The 16343-nt window shown below is 43.3% G+C and overlaps 1 protein-coding gene across 2 annotated transcripts in view; it reads left to right on the top strand.

Annotated features, from left to right (window-relative positions):
* The first annotated feature begins 731 nt into the window (after positions 1-731).
* Positions 732-16343, top strand: part of PIK3C2A (phosphatidylinositol-4-phosphate 3-kinase catalytic subunit type 2 alpha) — a 93645-nt gene continuing 78033 nt past the window's right edge. The window contains exons 1-2 of one of the 2 annotated variants that reach the window (XM_084771561.1): positions 738-891; positions 4472-4530. The gene's annotated coding sequence lies outside the window, so the exon portion shown is untranslated. Of the gene's footprint in view, positions 892-4471; positions 4531-16343 lie in introns of both variants that reach the window. The other variant, XM_084771560.1, reaches the window with a different exon arrangement.

The following is a 16343-nucleotide window of genomic DNA, read 5'->3' as shown; positions in this document are numbered from 1 at the left end:
CCTATCTGCTTCACAGTTTTGAGTGAGACAGCAGAGTGCTAAACTCTTTACAAGCACAATTCCATTCGGTGCTCACTGGAAAGGTATGATTACTATGGGGCCTGAGTGTGATGTCTGGCCGAGCGCTGTTATTATCGGGCAGGCTTCCTTCCTCACCTGGCCGGGGCAAGGCTGTCAGCAAACTCCAACGCTAGAACCGCCGTCCGCACGCAGACAGCCCTCCGCGGCAGCCACGTGATGAGCTAATTGCAAACTTCCAAGCACCTGGGCGTCCGCCGAGAGCTCCCTAAAAGCTGGAGGGGAACCGAAAGGTTTCGTCTGGACTGTTCTTTTTCTGCCTTCCGATCCAAACTAATCACCTCCGGGCGGCCTGGGGCCAAGCTTTCAGACGAGGCAGCCGCAGGCCAGAGGTCGGCGGTGCGCGGTGCTGAGAAAGGGCCCGGGAACAAAGGGCGCTTCGGAACCCGAGGCGGGACCGGGAGGCGGGGGAGGGGGTGGGGATCCCAGGGTCGCCTCCCCGAGAGGCCCGGAGGCCGTGCCTAGCCACCCATTCCCCGGGGCAACCACTCCAACCCCTAACCTCCCCGCTGCCGCCTCGAGGCCCCGCCCCGCCCCTATGCCCCGCCCCCACCCCTGCGCCCCGCCCCTGCGCCCCGCCCCCCCCCCCTCAGGTAGGCCTTCCGCGCCAGCCAATCGCAAGGCGCCCAAGCACGGCGGGGGCGGAGCTTGCACCATCGGAAGTGACGTGCGGTGCTCGGCTGGCCGGGGAGTCAGTCGAAGCTCTCCGTAGCGGCCGGCTGAGCCAGCTGAGGCGGGAGGAAAACATGGCTTGGCCCTTGGAGGGCGCGAAGGCTCGGCTTGCGGTGGAGACCGAGGCTCCCGCAGCGTGAGGTGAGGGGCGGCGGGTGCGTGTGCAGCGAGGCCTGGCGGGGCCGGGGCCGCGGAGGGACCCCGAAGGGAGGGACCGCGGCCGCGGTGCCCCTGGGTCGCTCCATCCTCTCGGACTCGCTCCTCGGGGCCCCGTCTCCCTACCCGGCGGTCGCCAGCGCCCGGCGCCAGGCCCCTTTGTCGCGGGCCGCTGGGCGCTGCTGTCCCTGGGGGTGGGGAGGGGAAGTCACCTCACGGTGTCCCCACCCCACCCCCCAGGACTGTGAGGGAGCCACGGCGGCGGGTCCCAGTCTCCTATTGAACTTCTGCTATGGCCTCTTCCTCCTCCTCTCCCAGCTCAGTTTTTGGAGCCTCGGGTGGTTCTTTTTCTTGTCCTGGGATCCTTCACCGCGTTACCTTAAAAAAAAAAAATCCAGAATCTACTTGCTTTCGGAGCGCAATAATACTTGTGTGTATTTAGCGCATCCTCTTTCTGGGAGGGCATGAGGGTAAGAATATTTAACTCTTCCTGAGTGACTGAGGAACAAGAAATAATTGAAGAGGAGGGGAGGGCATACGGTAGTTCTTTGCCAGTGTTGTCCTGCTATAGTTTTATTTTAGACAGTGGGTGTTTGAATTGAGTGACATGAAGGAAGCTTCCCTGTTTGAACAAGATTACTTATTAAAGAGGTACCCCAAAATCTTTCCAGGCGGGTGTCAGGAGGAAAACTGCCCTGGGAAAAATTCTTGAACGTATCGCAACATCGCAAGCCCCAGGGACAGAAAATAAAAGGCTATTCTTAGAGAGTTGGTGAAGTAGCGAATGGGAAGAGAGGCAGCACAGAGGTCCGGGAACACTGATTCCAGGGAAGACTTTGTACTCTCGCCTCCTTGACGATGGTTCATTCTCCACAAGAAACTTGTAAGCAGCTCTGCTGTAGTTGGAGCTGGTGTAGTCAGTCAGGGTTACAGAGCCTAGGTTGAGATTTTGAAGCTCTCTGAATGTTTTACATTCAGTGTTTTGCTTATGAAGAAAAGCATTGTAACTGATACAGAGATATTTGTTAACTCAAACCTAGTTCCAAAGTGATTTTTAACATAGGTACAAAATGTAAACAGAGCTTCCACAAATTCTGTCAGTGTTGGCTAAATTCAGATTCAAAAGTAGTTTATCTTGTGAAAACCCCTGTTGTCTCCGGCATGGTGGTGCTCTTCTGTAATTGCAGTGCTTGCCCGCATTGCAGCGCTACGGCAGGAGGGTCACATTTAATAAAGGAAAGAAAGATTTCTGTTGTGATTTGTGTACATGTTGCCTGCAGCTTAATTTGCAAACGTGCTTTGGTTGTCTCTTCAGTTTTATAGAGCATAAAAGTTGACATGTTTGCTTTCAGGATTTCAGAAACTTTCTGGAATTCGCTGTCTAAAAGTGTGTAATTCTTAGTCGCTTCTTCTATTTAGAAGCTCCAATTTTTCCATTCAGTTTAATGTACTGTGTACATTTCTGTGCCCAAGAGTAAATCTGGCACATTTTTTTGACCGTAATAAGTTGACACCTTCAGTTAGTAAATTTGTACCTAAAGACAGTTTGATTTCTAAAAGCTCAGAGTTCTTATTAGATCAGAATAACCCTTCAGACCAGGAGAGGTGCAAAGCACTCTCTTGAACTGCTTCAGCAGCCCACCTGTAGAGATGCCTGAGCTACAGGAGACCTTCTCCAAAAGCAAGTTTTGTGAACTGGGGCTACAGCTAAGAATTAGAGCTTGCCCACCACGAGGCCCTGCGTTTGATTCTCAGCACTCTCAGAACCAAGTGGTAACTTACCTTGCTTTGATAAGACAACTTATCTGTTTTACTGGTTTATCATATTCCCCAAAGAAATTTAAGACAGGCACATGATGGTGTTTTAGTGTGCTGCGTTTACAGACTTTGGTGATTTGTTTAATCGCACCCTCCACCCCGCACCCCCAGCACCAGGGATTGAACCCAGGGCCTACCCGAGGGCTCCACCACTGAGCCATTTCCCTTTAGTTTGTAACTGAGTTGAGCTGTAGACCAACCTACAGAAACTGGGGAGTGAGAAGGAGAAGAGAGAAAAAACAGTTGTCCAGTCCACCCGGGAAGACAGTTTAACAACTGTCTAACACTGTAGTTACAAAGACAGTGGTGGAGTTGAAGTTCTAAGAAGGCTGTGATCTCCTGGGTGGGGAGATGAAATGAGCCGTCTGTTGAGAAAGAGTATGCTCAAATTGAGGCTTATAGGATGAGTTCTTTCTGTTAACGAGGGCAGCATGGGTAACAGGGATCAGGCCCTAAGCTTCCTTCCATTACCTCCAAGTGGTAAGGCAATTGAAAAACGTGCCTGATAGCTCTGGTACTTACTGATAGTTTTCATATACAGTGTTCTTTTAGTAGGAATCATGGTCACACTTGGAAACACTGCTCCCAGTAGGTGCCTTCCACACTCTTCATAGGACTATGGCTGAGGGTAAAAGAAACCTCTTAGTCTTTTTGCTTATGTGGGAAAACAAAAACAGTTTTGTTTGCTTGCCTTTGTTGTTGTTCTGAGATAGGGTCTCTTTGTGCATCTGGCTATCCTGGAATTTACTATGTAGACTAGTCTGGCCATGAACTCATAGAGAACCAACTATTTCTGCCTCCAAAGTGCTGAGAGTAAAGCCATACACCACCATATCTGACCATGAAGTCACACTTTTTATATCTTTAGTTTGTGCATTTATGTATGCCTTGTATCTTTTTTGCAATGTTATTTCTTGATTTAAAACTTTAATTTCATGAATGTGTAATATACCTTTGATATTTCTACCCCTGCTCCTTTTCTCTTCTTTTATCTCTTCCCTTCCCAATGAGCCTCTTCTTCCTCCCAACAACTTTCATGTCTTCCTTTTTCCCTTTTGTGGAAAAAGTTAATTAGGCTTGTCTGCATGAGCATGGATGGGTGGTTATTTACTTAAGTAAGGGTGGCTGTCCAGGGCTTGCACCACAGAGGAATATGACGTCCCCACTCCTATAGCTCCTTGAGAGTGGGGTGGGTTTATGAGTCTCTTCCCAGTCCATGAAGGAATGCTAATGGGCCCAGTCTTACGCAAGTCTCGTGCCATTGCTTCTGTGAGTAGTGGATGTAATAGCCGTGTCGTGTCCTGAAGACTGTTTTACATCATTTTCCCGTATTCTAGCTCTAACATTCTTTCAGCCTCTCTTCCTTAGTGTTCCCTGAGCTTTGGAGTGGTGTTAGCTGATGTCCTGTGTAAGGCTGAGCCCTCAGCCATCAGTTGTTCTTAGCACATTGGCTAGTCACATATCTCTTCATTAACTTAAAACTACTGTAAACAGAAGTTTCTCTGACCTACACTGAGGATATAGCATTAATTTATATAAGTGGGAATATCTAGAAGGCAATTCAACATTATGTTCTCTTACCAAAACAACAGTAATAGGTTCCTTTCCTGGGGCCTATGACCTTTCCAGCCATTTACAGTACAAGTACAGGCATGAATTTCTGTGGAGTGGGCCTTGCAGCCAACTAGAAGCAGTTGGTTGCCCCCAAAACAGCTGTGCTAGCTAATTTGTTTCAATTTTCACACAGGCTGGAGTCATCTGAGAGGAGGGAACCTTAATTGAGAAAATGCCTCCACAGGTTGGGCTGTAAGTGAGCCTATAGAGTGTTTTCTTAATTATTGATTGATGTGGGATGGTACACAGCCCATTGTGGGTGGGGCCACCTCTGGGCTGGTGGTCCTAGGTTTTATAAGAAAAACCGGCTGAGCTACCCTCCATGGCCTCTGCATCTGCTTCTGCCTTCAAGTTCCCACCCTGTTTGACTTCCTATCCTCTCTTCAGTGATGAGCAGTGATTTGGAAGCATAAGCCAAATAAGCTTTTTCCTCCCCAATTTGCTTTTGGTCTTGGTGTTTTGTTTTGTTTTTTTTTAATTTTTTTCTTTATTAATTTATTCTTGTTACATCTCAATGGTTATCCCATCCCTTGTATCCTCCCATTCTTCCCTCCCTCCTCTTTTCCCCTTATTCCCCTCCCCTATGACTGTTCCTGAGGGGGATTACCTCCCCCTGTATATGCTCATAGGGTATCAAGTCTCTTCTTGGTAATCTGCTGTCTTTCCTCTGAGTGCCACCAGGTCTCCCCCTCCAGGGGACATGGTCAAAGGTGAGGCACCAGAGTATATGAGAAAGTAATAACCCACTCTCCACTCTACTGTGGAGAATGTTCTGTCCATTGGCTAGATCTGGGTAAGGGTTGGTCTTGGTGTTTCATCACAGCAATAGTAACTCTGACTAAGATACTGCACCGGTGGGCACATGTTGGCCAGAAGGTTGGTATTATAGCTCGCGGGATTCATAGCAGAAAAGAATGCTGAGGACTTTTCTGGTGACCTGCATGATGCCTTCTGACACTGTAAAAGACAGGCGGCAAGGAGGAGGTTTCCAGCTCAGTTCTAACGTGTTTTCTGTATGTCCTGGAAGCAGAAGTGTCTCGTGTCTTTAGCAACAGTTCTGTATTGGGGGGGGGGGGGTGAGCTTTGGGGACTTCCTCGTCCAACAGATTCACTAAGGCTTATCTCATACCATCCCTGGCACAAGGATTTTTGTGTCAATTTTTTGGAATATTATCTACTCAGGGTCTTACTGTGTAGTCCTGGTCTGGAATTTGTCGTGTAGAGAAGCCTCACAGAGATCTGCCTACTGACTGTTGGGATTAGAGGCATGTGCTGCCGTGCCTAGCCTATGTGTTGTTTCTCATGTGATAGATTCGTAACAGAATGAGATGTACATGTAGACATTTTTGACAGCTAAAAGGGAAATAAGTACAACTGTGAACTACTTTCTGGATTACTTTTTTCTACTTTGCTTTTGTAGGTAGGATCTCTTGAAGCTTTTGCTGACCTCAAGGCTGTAGCTGAGGAGAACTTTGAAGTCTAGTTCCTCTTAACTCTTATCTATCAAGTGTTAGGATGACAGGCACCACCATAACTGACCTTGGATTTCTTTTTAGTTATTTGGGTACAAAATAAATGATATGTTAAAATGATTTTTTCTTTCATTTTCTTTTTCTTTTTGGTTTTTCAAGACAGGGTTTCTTTGTAGCCTTGGCTGTCTTAGACTCGCTTTGTAGACCAGGCTGGCCTCGAACTCACAGAGATCCGCCTGCCTGCCTCTGCCTCCCGAGTGCTTGGATTAAAGGCATGCACCACTACCGCCAGGCTTAAAACACTTTTTAAATAGATTTGAAAGCAGTTTTTGTTTGCTTGGCTGTAGGTATTTATCTCTAAACTTTGAGAATATATTAAAACACTATTTAGTTAACGTCCTTACTGTTAAACAGTAATACTTTCTGAAAGTCTTACTGTGAGATGGAGTCTCATAATTTAGTTCAGACTAGCCCAGAACTTACTGTGTTTGTCGGACTGGACTTGGTCTCATGGTCGTCCTCCTGCCCCAGCCCTCCAAGTGCTGCATTATGGACATGAAGCACCATTTCTTTCTTTGGTATTGAGACCCAGTCTTGCTGTGCAATTCAGGCTGCCCTGGAACTAACTTGCTGGCCTGCCTCAGCCTACTAAGTGCTTGGGATTACAGGCATGCACCACCATACCTGACTTCACAGTTACACTGTGGAAACAATCCAATAGTGTATACTATTGTTTCACTTCATTTGCTGTACAGTGAGATTGTTAGAAACAAACACCCGACGTAGATAACTTAGACGTGTGGGTTTCAACCGCTTTGGGGTTGAATGACCCTCCTTCACAGGGGTCACTGAGACATCAGAAAACACAGTTACTTACATTACAATTCATAACAGCAGCAAAATTACAGTTATGAAGTAGCAATGAAAATACACTTATGGTTGGGGGTCACTACTTCAGGAGGAATGGTATTAAAGGAGTGCAGCATTAGGAAGATTGAGAACCGGTGACTTAGACCAACAACAGTAAGAGCCTGATGTTTGCATTGATTGTTGACTATAGCTTAATAATGCTTTTATTCCTCAAGACTTTATTACTTAGATAAAAAAGTAAATATTCTTGTTTTCTTGGAGAAGAAAATGAGGCTTAAATATATTGCGTCTAGAAGGCGCCGCTTGAACCCAGGTCTTGCAGTGCTGGCCCAGGGTTCCTTTCACTTTATTTCTTAAGTTGGTGTTTGAATGTTTACATGTAACACATAGCACAGTTTTGGAGTGTTTATTAAAGAATGAGCAAGTTTATAGTCTATTTGGAAAGACCAATTATAATCCATATGACAATATTTTTCTGAGATAGGGTCACAGAGCCTAGGCTGGCCTGGAACTTGCTATGTGGCCACAGATGACCTTGAGCTCTCCATCTTCCTGCTTCTACTTCCCAAGTAGCATTCCAGATGTGCGTGGCTGGCTTCCTTCCTTCCTTCCTTTGTTCTCCTTTTCAAGACAGGGCCTCACAGTATAGCCTGTGCTGGCCTTAGAGTAATCCTATGGTGTCAGTCATATGAGTGTTAGAGTTACATGTGTCTAAGAAATCATTATTAAAGTTCCACTGTGTAATGAGAAAGCAAAGCAAACTATAAAGTTTTTCAGGTCAAAGTGTGAAAATGAATGAGAGGAGACCCCAGTGGAGATGAGTGCTGGAGATGCCTTCTGGTTAGGAGGGATAGAGCATGAGGGATTCTGCTGTTAAAACTGCAGTCTGATTAGCAATCGGGAAAATACTTTTTCAAATGTACTATTTTCAGTTTGGGAGCTTAAGTAAACATGTATGCTCTTCCTATGAGATAAGCTCTGACGGAGACCTGGCTATTCTTAGAAATAAACCACAGTGCTGTGAGTAGCTGCAACTACATTGGTTTATTTATTTAAGCCACTTTATCTATGTTCACAATAGAATTTATGACTTTTAATAAACACTTCATAGTTTTATGTATGTCTGTTTTAGACTACAGTGCTAAGTGGAAAAAGAATGCCTTTTAGCTCCAGGGAACATATAACGTTGTACTTTACCTCTTTTTTTTTTTTTTTTTTTAGGTAGTGGGAGGCAGATTTTTACTGGTAACCCAGGGTAGACTTGAATTCCTTCTACCTTAGTCTCTGAATTCTGGACTTGCAGGCATGTACCCCGTACCTGGCTTGGAATGACTCTTATTTTGTCTGACCAGACTTCCTTCCTTACCCCTTTTGCATGCTAGATGAGTGTCCTGCCATGTAGTTCTCAGACTAAAATTCTGTACATGCTGAAATGCTTGATGTGACAGTACTTGCTTTTTTTTTTTAAGTTATGTTCTCACTCTGTATCTTAGGTTGGCCTTGAACTCATGACACACACATCCTGCCCCAGCCTTGTAAGTGCTAGGATTATAGGTGTAAACCACCACACCCCATAATTGCAGTTGCTTTTTTCTAGTCATAGTTACTGAGGTATATTTTACGTATAAAACCCATAAATCTATACATCTAGAGTCAAAGTGAGCACATCTGTGGATTATGGAAAATAGCAATCACAGAACTCGAACAGCAGCAGTTAGGACAGAGATGTAGGCTGGGGATGTGACTCCATTGCTAGAGTAGAGTGCTTGCTTAGCATGTATGGAGTTCTGGGATCAGGCCTGGTGGCTCACACCTGTGGTTATAGTGTTTAACATATAGAGGCAAGAAGATCAGGAGTTTATGGTTATCTTTTGCTACTTAGTATAGTGAGTCTGTGGCAACCCGAGCTACACAAGGATCCTGTCAACAAAAAAGAGGAAAAAGAAAGGAAGGAAGGAAGAGAAAAACTTCATCACTTAAAAAGGATTGTGTTTGTTTTGAGTTACATCAGGCTGGCCTTGAGCTTCTTGATCCTCCTGTCTTAACCTTCTGAGAGCTAGAATTTAACACATGAATCTGGACTCAAGTGGGTACATGATAGTTGGACTTGAACCCAGAGCCTCGCACCTACTAGATAAGAACTCTACCACTGAACTGTACCTTCAGTCTGTCTGTCTCTCTCTCTCTCTCTCACTCTCTCTCTCTCTCTCACAGACACACAAACACACCAACATCATTTACTCATTTGTAGTTCAGTTAGTTATAATATTGCCTATCACTACTGTCTATTTAAAAAAATTTTTATCACTGCAAAATGAAACTGCCCATTAAGCAGTAACTGTCCATCCTTCCACTCCCAGCTTTCCTTGATAACCATTACTCTACTTTCTGTCTCCAAATTTTCTTATTCCAGATAGTTCCTGTAAGTGGAAATATGCTGTATTTGTTCCTTTTGTTTGGTTTATTTCACCTGGTATAACATGTGTAAGGATCATCCATGTTACAGTATTTGTCATTACTTTTCATGACTAGATAATATTCTGTCCTGTGTATATATCACATTTTGTATACCTAATGATGGATGAATACTTGGTTATTTCCACTTATTGGCTGTTATAAATAATAGTGCTTATACTAAGGCTGCACACTGTTTTGGTCAGCACAGTGTCCTTTAAACAGATTGATGTGTAAATTAAGTCTGTTCTGTGCTTTTGAGTAGGAGTAGAATTGCTTGCTCAATCAATTATTATGTTTACATTTTAAAACAAGCACACAAAGGTTTTTTGGAGTGGCTGCCTGATCTTGCATCCCTTGCCAGCAAAATATGAGAGTTTCAGTCTCTGCATATGTTTGCCATTTCATATTTTCCATTAAAAAAGTTACAGTTGTCAAGTAGATTTGAAGTGTGTCTGGTTGTAGTTTTGATTTGTATCTCCCTTCTTACTAATGATGCTCAGCATCTTTTCATGGGCTTGGACTTAGTGCTGGGAGCACATCAATGCTCATCTCAGTGATTGGACACATATGCGCGCACGCGCGCGCGCACACACACACACACACACACGTTCTTCATGCATACCAGGTAAGCACTCTACCAACTAAGCCACATTCCCAGCCTCACTCAGTTTTTTGTCATTTATTACTGTTCCCTTACTTTGTGATTGTTTAGTTGTGTTTCTCAGTTTTATTTTGTCTCCTCTGTTGGAAATGGAGGTGTGTACGGTTTTAGCACAAAAGATTTACTGTTATTTGTCATGCTGACATTTTGGTAATGTCAAAGTGTATTTAATGATTCATGTCAAATGAATGAACAGAAAAGTAGTCCAAAGTTCACTAGTTATCTCCACCAAGGACTTCTGTTGGGAAACCAAGTTAGATTGCAGACTTTGTGGTCAGTATGTTGTCTTTTAGAAGAAGCTTCTTCTGTGACTGTCTTCTCATCCTTGGCCCTTCCCACTCCCACATTAAGACTCCTGTCTAGACACAAGGTTGCTGTGGCTGGGTATCCTGGATGTTTAGGATGTTGCTCTTAAGGGCTGAGAGTAGAACAGCGATTCCTGCTTATTAGGTTACATCATAGCCTTGCCTTTTGTCGACACAGAAGACTTAAGCCTCTTTATTAGTATACTTGAAGAAAACGTTTTGAATTAAAAAATTTTTAAATATGGGTTGGCAAGATAGCCTATTGGGTAAAGGAGCTTGCCACAAAGCCTGACAACCTGAGCTGGATGCCTGGGACTGATGTGGAGGAGAAAATCAACTCCCACGGTGCCCCTCACACCTCATACACACATAAGAATAGTAACAGTAATATTAATAATTTAACTGAAATAAAGACAAGTAAAATTATTTGTCTTCCACTTTATTCTTGAACTTCCGTGTTCCTCTGTTCACATTTGTATGGCAGGCACTGTACCCACTGAGACATCTCACTGGCAGATAATGGAGCTCTGGGTATCCTGACTTGCTTTTTCCCCCCCCCCTCCTTTTGAGGCAGGCTTACACTATGTAGGTCTGGCTGGTCTGGAACTCTGTAGTTGGAGCAAGCTGACATTAAAATCAGTGATCCTCCTGCCTCTGCCTCCTGAGTGCTGGAATTGTAAGTATGAGACACCACGCCTGGCTTCTCCTGTCTTTAAGATCATGAAGAATCTTGGGGAAACTCTTCTCTTAGTTTTCCCATGCCTTATTCTCCCCCCTCCCCATTGACTCAAAATAACATCTACGCCCCCAACAAAGTGATTCTTGTTTTTTAATTTCACTTACTATCTAAACTTAGCATGTTTTGTTTAAATTAAACCACTTTCTTCCTTCTTTCGTTCTTTCTTTCTTTCTTTCTTTCTTTCTTTCTTTCTTTCTTTCTTTCTTTCTTTCTTGTTTTTTGAGACAGGGTTTCTCTGTGTATCCTTGGCTGTCCTGGACTTGCTTTGAGACCAGGCTGGCCTTGAACTCACAGAGATCCACCTGCCTCTGCCTCCTGAGTGCTGGGATTAAAGGTGTGCTCACTACTTCTAGCATTTCCATTGCCACCATCCTTATATCAAGTCATTGTTAGTTCCCTCATTGTCTGTTTATTTGTCCCTTGGGCCTCCCTCCCTTTGCCAAGAAACCCACAGCCCTTTACATGCTAGGCAAAGCTTTCTACTATGAGCTACGTCCTGAACCCTCCATTTTTTCATTTGTCTATTTTCTACAGGTAGGGATTAAATGAGCAGTGTAAATTCATGTGCATGAAATCTATCTCTAAGTACAGTAGTGTGTCTCCAACACCACATACTCTCATCTCTCTCCCTCCCCCTCTCCTAGTCGGAGTCCCCTACCCACCCACCCCGGCTCATCAAGTTGTATCAGGACTGAGCTCATCCTCTTTCCCTGTGTTCTGGCAAGACAGTCTTGTCAGGGGGAAGTGATCAAAAAGCAGACAACAGTCCATGTCGGAGACAGCCCCTGCTCCCTTTACTAGCGGATCCTGAGCCGGAGCTGCCATCAGCACATCGGTGTAAAGGGCTTAGGTCCGGTCCACGCATGGTCCTTGGTTGGTGCTTCAGACTCCACAGGCCTCTCTGGGCCCTGGTTGGTTGGCTCTGTTTGTCTTGTGGAGCTCTTGTCATCGCTAGAGCCCTTTTCTCCTCCCCCCACTTTTCCACAAGATTATCTGTGCTTCACCCAATGTCTGACTGAGTCTCAGCATCTTTTTCAAATAATTCTGGGTGGAGCTTCTCATACTCTTATTGTCAGTTTTCAAGGTTCTCTGAAGGAAGGCAGGGAGGTTTGACACACAATCTTAATGCTTGAGCTTTTTTTTTTCTATTTTGTGGCTAGACATTGAACCCAAAGCCTACAGCTTCAGCTAACTAATTCTCCATCTTTATAAAAAACATTTTACCAGATCCACAGAGTAAAATTAAGTTTGATACAAATAAAGAACTTTCATTCTGTCAGAATGTAAGGCGGAAATATTACTGCACATTTAATATCAGTTTAGAGGAAATAAAATTTGCAAATCAAGTTTGATGTTGAAATGTTGGTGTTTGAGTAAATCTTACTGTTCAGTGCATACACACTTCATTTACTTGAGAAATTGGTCCCCTAAGAGCTGAAGTGCAGCTAGGATAAGAACCCAGTAATCAATCTCAATCTCAGTCAGTCGTGTCCCCACCCCCTCTTGCATGCACACATGGCACATGTGCGCGCGCGCGCGCACACACACACACACACACACACACACACACACACACACACACACACACCTCTCTCTTTGTCACACTCTCTTGCCCAGGCTGACTTACAACTCTATATGTAAGTTTAGGGGTGGCCTTGAACTCATGCAGTCCTCCTTTCTCAGCCTCCTTACTGCTGAGATTACAAATTAATCTGTGCCAGTGGCTCTCAATCTTCCTAATGTTGAAGCTCCTTAATACAGTTCCTCATGCTGTTGTGACCCCATAACCATAAAATTATTTGTGTTGCTACTTCATAACTATAATGTTGCTACTGTTATGAATCATAATGTAAATATCTGTGTTTTCTGGTTGTCTTAGGGGACTCTTGTGAAAGTGTTGTTACACACACACACACACACACACACACACACACACACACACACATCCCTATCCCTGCCAAGGAGTTGCAACCTACAGTTGAGAAACACTGTCCTATGTCCTGCTGTCAATTTTGTTTAGTTGTTTGTAATTGTAGGTTTGACAATCTGTTAGGATACATAAAATGTACTGAATGCTGTTATATTTGTGGCTAATGGTTTATTACAGGGAAAGGACAGATTAAAATCAGCCAAGGAAAAGATCATGTAGAGCAAAGTCCAGGAGTGTTCCCAACATGGAACTTCTGGTTATTTTCCCGTGAAGCCAGATTGTGTTATGCTCCTACTATCAGTGTATAACAGTATACATGGAATATTGGCAACCACGGATTCTCACGTGAATTTCAGGGACCAATTTTCCCCCTACTATATCTTCATTACATAGGCATGGTTGGAAGTCTTCCTGTGTAGTTGAACTTAATCTCCAGGTTGAATTCAGAACATACTTTACTGCCTAAAGTTTTTCATACCCCAAGTCATATAGTTGATCGTTCTATATGGCCAGTCACACACTAAGCAATGACATTTCTTTCAGATATGCCAAAGTAGACTTCTTTTTGGACAAGGATAATTATTTATGGAATATGTAAAATTGTATCTTCTAGTCAGGCGTGGTGGCAAGCGCCTATAATCCATGCACTCAGGAAGTGGAGGCAGGGAGATCAGGAGTTCAAGGCCAGCCTGAAATACATGAAATAAATACACAACCCTTCACAAGCAACCCTTCACTTCCTTCGCTAAAGAACCATCTGTTTAATAAATTAATTTGATGCTAACATATTACAAAAGGAGTTACAGGTAGTTGTGAGCTACTTGACATGGATGCATTGGATCTCATAATTTCTGGGAATTAAACTCTGGTACTCTTCAAGAGCAGTGGTTTTTTTCTGTTTTTTTTTTTTTTGTTTTTTTTTTTTTTGTTTTTTTTTTAAGATCAGGTTGGCCTTGAGCTAACAGACTTTCCCTTCTGCTCATCTCTAGTTATCTACCATAATAAGCACACATTTTATTTATAGTACTTACTTTGCACTTGATTTTTTACTTTTGAGACAGATTGGTCTTGGACTATTACATAGCTGAGGATGTTGTAGTCCCAGCTCCCACATGGCAGCTATTTTACTGTAAAATTTTAAGTTTTATAAAATACATTCTTAGTTCATTATTTTCTCATGCATGCGTTGGGGATATAGTTTGGAATACAGATTTAAAATAGTTTTATTGCTATTGTCTCAACAAGAGGAGGTGATTTAAGCATCTTTTGTGAACTGCTTATTGAAACTTTCATTTTACTGCAGTGTTGTTGTTTTTTTCCCCCTTATGGCTCTTTGTTATCTGTTAGGAGGATTAGCTTTTGCTATACACTGTAAGTAGTAGGAAGCTCTTTCTTCTTGAGCTATTGCTTTCTACAGACATTTTATAGGGTTTTTGTTTGGTTTGGTTTTCGTTTTGGTTTTTTTTGAGACAGGGTTTCTCTGTGTAGCCATGGCTGTCCTGGAACTCTGTAGACCAGGCTGGTCTCAAAGTCCCAGAAATCTCCCTGCCTCTGCCTCCTGAGTGCTGGGATTAAAGGTGTGCGCCACCACTGCCTGGCATAGTTCAACAACAACAACAACAACAACAACAACAACAACAACTACTACTACTACTATTACCACCACTACTACTACGTCGTCTTCTTCTTCTTCTTCTTCTTCTTCTTCTTCTTCTTCTTCTTCTTCTTCTTCTTCTTCTTCTCCTCCTCCTCCTCCTCCTCCTCCTCCTCCTCCTCCTCCTCCTCCTCTTCCTCCTCTTCCTCCTCCTCCTCCTTCTTTTCAGTTTGGCTTTCATCATTGAGAACAGTACAGGGTGCATAGTATACATCTGAGAAACAACATTGAAAAAGGAACACAGTTCATGGTGCTTTCCTTTGTCACATTACTTATTAAAATGTTTATGTACCCTACTAGAGATGGCTGAGTGGTTCAGAGTGCCTAGTATTCTTGCAAAGAATCTAGGTTCGGTTCCCAATATCTATATAGCAGCTTATAACCACCTGTAAATCCAATGCCAGGGGATCTGATACGCTCTTCTGGCCTCTGGGCACCAGTCATACAAACAGTATACGTACTTGTATTTAGGCAAATATTCATGTACATAAATAAAAATAAATCTTTTTTTAAAAATGTATGTACCCCAAACATTATGAAAATTTCATATGTTTTATAAGTTTTGAAACAAGCTGTATGCAGGGGCTACACATAAATTGTTATTTTTGTGTTTGTGACTCTTTTTTACTATATATACATATATATGATATTATATATCATATGTATATGCTCTATCTGCATGTGTACCTGCATGCCAGAAGAGGGCATCAGAATAGATGTTTATGAGCCACCATGTGGTTGCTGGTAATTGAACTCAGGATCTCTGGAAGATTAGACAGTGCTCTTAACCACTGAGCCATTTCTCTGCGCCCCCCCCCCAATATACTTTTAAAAAATATATAGCTACGAGTATTTTGCCTGCATGTATGCATATGCACCTCTTGAATGCCTTGTACCCTCAGAGACTGGAAGAAAGCATTGGATCCCCTGCAACTAGCACATAGGTTCTGGGAATCAAATCCCGTTTTTATTCAAGAGGAACCAGTGCTTTTACCTGCTAAGCCATCTGTCCATTATATATATATATAATTCTATATAGTTGATTGTGAGCACATTCTGTCTGGTGGGTATATATATATTTGTACATGCACATGCAAAGGCCAGAATATGACATGAGGTGCCTTTCATCCTCACTTTCCCACCTTATCCTGAGGGATGGGGTCTTTCACTGACTTGAATCAGGCAGCCCATTTATGGGAGGTTGGTGGTTAGTCAAGCTCCTGGGGTCTGCTCGCCTTAACCCCAGTGCTCTCCGTTTTAGGCATGTGCTACCATACTCAGTTTTCTTTGTTTATTTGTCTATTTGTTCTCTAGCCTAGTTCTCAACGCAAATACACTGTTTATGGAATGTTACATTTATAATTCTAGAATATTGTTAATCAGAAGTTATATACTTTAAAAATAGAAAAGTTATGAGAAGGGCTGGGGATATAGCTCAGTAGTAGAGCAGTTGCCTCACATGTCTTTGGTTTAGTTCTTTCTTTCTGGTTTGGGTTTTGGGTTTTCTTTCTTTTGGGGGGGAGTGTTTTTTGTTTTGTTTTGGTTTTGGTTGGTTGGTTGGGTTTTCAAGACAAGGTTTCTCTATCCTGCACTCTCTTTGTAGACCAGGCTGGCCTTGAACTCATAGTGATCCTCCTGCTTCTGCCTTCCAAGTGCTGGGATTAAAGGTGTGCACTACCACACCCGGCTCCCGGGTGTTGGGTTTTTGAGACAGAGGGTTTCTCTGTGTGGCCTTGGCTGTCCTGGAACTTCCTCTGTAGACTAGGCTGCCTGTGCTTCCTGAGTGCTGGATTAAAGGCAGGTGTGTGCTACCTGGCTAACATAAGCATCAAATTTCAGACCCAGTACTAAAAGAAGAAAATAACTCTACTCATTTGTATATTGATTATCTGTGATGTGATAATTTGAATACAGTAT

This window comes from Acomys minous, assembly GCF_964271855.1.
Source record: "Acomys minous genome assembly, chromosome: 2".
In the NCBI taxonomy this organism is placed as follows: Eukaryota; Metazoa; Chordata; class Mammalia; order Rodentia; family Muridae; genus Acomys; species Acomys minous.
Note: the sequence above shows the minus strand (reverse complement) of the source record. Positions and strands in the feature narration are given on the sequence as shown.